The 3,859-nt window shown below is 40.9% G+C and overlaps 1 pseudogene; it reads left to right on the top strand.

The window, feature by feature from the left end:
- Positions 1-1,039: 1,039 nt before the first annotated feature.
- Positions 1,040-3,859, top strand: part of LOC138053868 (uncharacterized) — an 11,947-nt pseudogene continuing 9,127 nt past the window's right edge.

Raw genomic sequence — 3,859 nt, 5'->3', positions numbered from 1 at the left:
ATTTAAAGAGTTCAGAATATCTCTTATGGCTGCTGATTCGGCTCGGAAAGTGGATACAGCAGTCTCCTGTGATCACTAACCTAATAGAAAGCCTGTGGAAAACGATCTTACTAAAAGCGTGTGTATCCTTGGCATTGATTCAACATCTTCATTTCAAAATGTATCTGTTCCTCTTTTGAAAGAACAAAGGACCAAGAGCAGAACCATCCTCTCCAAGGGTTACAATGCGTCACTGAGTGGTCATGTTGTTAGTGCCAATGACGAGGAAGCTTTAGTTCAATCTATCCATGAGCCACTGTGCAAAATGCCAAAGCTTGACACGGCGGTAAGTTGTCATGATAAACTCAGACTGGATGACCCGGAAACTTCCATAAGTCACGATCAATTCATAGAAATCTGCGACGAAGTGGTGGATACCATCTTAAGAAACATTTCTTTAGCTTCGTCTGAACAAACTTCTCCATCTGTAAATAAAGTTAATGCTGGAGAGGAGCGGATTTCATGCGGTTCGTATAGCAGATGTGATGGGAATGACTCCGACGGGGAAGATTTCTATCAGAACGTTGAAGAAAATCTATCTTTTGAATCACACGAAACTGAAATTTTCAGAGAGGAAGTGCCTACAAGTGCCCTGCCACTGCACCAAAAAGTCTGTAATTCTTGTGACCGTGATAATAATGCTCCTCTATACCCTTCTGCACGAATTACAATAGGAAGTACTATCATTTTAGTTATTTTATTCACTGTCAAGTACAACTTAAAACCAGAAATACCGGATGCTATCGTCAACATTCCTGGCTATTCTGTTTTCAGACGGGATAGAAACTGGTCGGGACTGGATAAAAGAAGCAAGGGTGGGATTGCTATCTACGCGAGGAGTAACTTAAATATCATCAATGTTTACAGATCAAAGCTTTATGAGCTGCTATATGTGACTTTTAAATTACCCTCAGGACATTTGTTGTTAACGTGTGGTATTTATCACCCACCTAAACCCACATACCAACCGGCGGATTTTTTGCAATACTTAACCCAGTTAATGGACAATGCACTAGATCAACATCCTGGTTTGACTATTGTTGCCGGAGGCGATGTTAATCAGCTTGACACTAATGAGCTTATTGTAATGACAGGATGGGATGCTCTTGTAGATTTTCCAACAAGAGGCGACGCGTATTTAGACAAGGTCTTCACAAACTGGCCGGATTTATTTGCAAAGAGCATTCCATACTTTGTGTCTATAAAAACAGATCACACAGCAGTCATTTTACCAGCAGGAACGAAATTAAAGCCGATCAGACAAAACGTTCACATTAGGGATTGTAGAAAACACTGTAAGGAGGGATTGTACCTAAAAGTAGTACCGTAATTTCCGGATGATTACCCGCACAGCAGATTACCCGCAGCGGTCTATTTTGGTCACCAGGGGGAAAAAAACGTTCAACAGATTACCCGCACCCCAAAACCGAAAAAATCTTGCTACTGTATTTCCGGGACAAGAACTCACAAACTTGGAGCGATGAATATTCCATGTTGTTGTTTACAAAGCAGAAGATCGATAGCATTTTCTGCTAAGAATTGGCTTTTAATAATGCAGCCTTAAACACTCTCCTTAGTCATTTCTGGTTTGTCTTGTTAAAACGTCCTAAATATCCAATGTATTAACACTAAGACTCGATAGAATACGAGTTGAAGGCCCACATCTTTACGATTGATCATTGAGCGCCATTTTGATAGGTTGAGAGAAAGTGGGGGCGAGTGTTAAAAATACCTGATGGGGTGGAGGTTAGGCATACCCAGGGGCAAAAGACCGGGCCTATATAAGAAGTCGCTTAAAACGGGAAAATGCTCTATTACTCAAGCCTGGGGTAGCTAGGAACATTTCACTGATGCGCTGAACAATCCAGCAAATTTTTCACTGTAGTTAGTGTTTTGTTTACACACGTGCCGACAATCACGTTCTAAATAATTATGCGGTGCCGTGAAATATGTCGGCATCTTGTTTTGTAGCTTTGAGCGTGCTTTCACAAAAAATGCTTTCAATCTTTCATATACAAAATTGAAAGGAGTGCAGGTGAGAAATGCTTTTAAATTAAGCAAAGAAAAAAGCAGTGAAATACAGTAATCACTTAAACACTATTGATTTGTTTTTCATTCAATTTGCATCGGCTTTCATTGAGGGCTTTTAGAACACTAGAATAAAACATCACACAAATCTTGAATAGGAAGCGTTTTCAGATTGAACTACGGTAACAAACAAGCTTGGCAACACACAAGTTTTAAGGAAGCATCAGTTTAATTAAGTAGTAAAGGTTTGAAATTATTTAAAGAAGATCGTGAAAGATTTGTTTTGAACAGAAAAATTTGTCTGTCGCATCTTGTTACTTTTTCAGTATTGAATTGTGTCTCACGATAAACTCTTTCTTAAAATTGAAAAGGATGTGTTAAAGTGAGAAATTCGTTCTCATTTACTTTTAATTCGGTGACAAGTTGTGACATGGTCGAAGGGAAAGATTATTGTTTTTCATTCAATTTGCTTCGGCTTTCATCGAGCGGTTGTACAAAGACTACGGCAAATAAAGCATCATTTTAAAGATTGAATCAACGAACGAGGCAACACACAGATTTGAAGGAAGTGTTGGTTTAATTATCCTCATTTTAACTTGTTTCAATCTGTCAAATTCTTACCTGAAATTTAAAAATTATCGCATTACCCGCACCTTCCTATTACCCGCGGCAACCGCGGTTTACTGGAAAATTAACACATTACCCGCGGGTAATCGGCCGGAAATTACGGTAAGTGAGAATTGGGACAGTGTCTTAAACTCAAATGATGTCCAGGAGGCAGTGAATAATTTGGAAGCAAAAATTAAACACCACATGGACGAATGTATGCCGTTGCGGTCAGTGCGCATGTCATCGCGTGATCCGGTGTGGTTGACACCCTTAGTAAAATCGTTAATGATGGTAAAGTCAAGAATAGCTCCAAGCAATAAAGATCGGCTGGCTGAGATTAACAGGAAAATAAGCGAATTGATTAGTAAGAACAGAAGAACACTCGCAAAGGCACCTGTTGGATCCAGAGAATGGTGGAAGCATGTAGATAATTTGTCCCAACGACGCAGCATTTGCTAACGTTACATTGGACACTAAATCACTGGAGGAGCTAAATGACTACTTCGTGGATTTGTGCACCGATGACACATATACGAAGCCTGTACCGGCTATCGTGGATAAGAGCCTAGAAGCCCCTCAGATATCAGAAAGACACGTCTGGAATTGTTGACAACATCTGAAGAAAACCGCTATGGGACCGGACCTCCTTCCCTTTTGGGTTTGGACGGATCTCGCGGCGATTTTCACAAGTGTCATTTATAAGATCTGGAATGTTTCCCTGAAAACTAACAAGTGGCCCTCCTTGTGGAAAAGGGCCCACGTGACGCCCCTCCCTAAGATCGACATCCCTAAGGGTAAGCAGGACTTCAGAGGAATTAAGATCGCGCCTGTAATTGCATGCGCGTTCGAGAAATCAGTGTACAACACCCATGCACGAGATATTGTCGAACAACCTCTGAGTTCAACACAGTTTGCTTATACGACGGGGGAGTTGCAATGATGCACTCTTGAGCATGCAGCACACCATCTACAGCTATTTAGACGAGCAAGACTGCAAAGCCGTCCGAGTATTTGCAATGGATTTTAGTAAAGCATTTGACTGTGTCAATCATGAACTCTTGTCTTAGGCAGTTGGCATTGAATTCCCTTATTGTGAACTGGTATTTAAGGTTTCTCGAGAAACATCAGCAGCGAGTAGTGTATAACGGTTTTGAGGGACGGTGGCGCGAGGTAAATAGGGGTA

Source organism: Montipora capricornis, chromosome 6, assembly GCF_036669925.1.
Source record: "Montipora capricornis isolate CH-2021 chromosome 6, ASM3666992v2, whole genome shotgun sequence".
Taxonomy (NCBI): domain Eukaryota; kingdom Metazoa; phylum Cnidaria; class Anthozoa; order Scleractinia; family Acroporidae; genus Montipora; species Montipora capricornis.
Note: the sequence above shows the minus strand (reverse complement) of the source record. Positions and strands in the feature narration are given on the sequence as shown.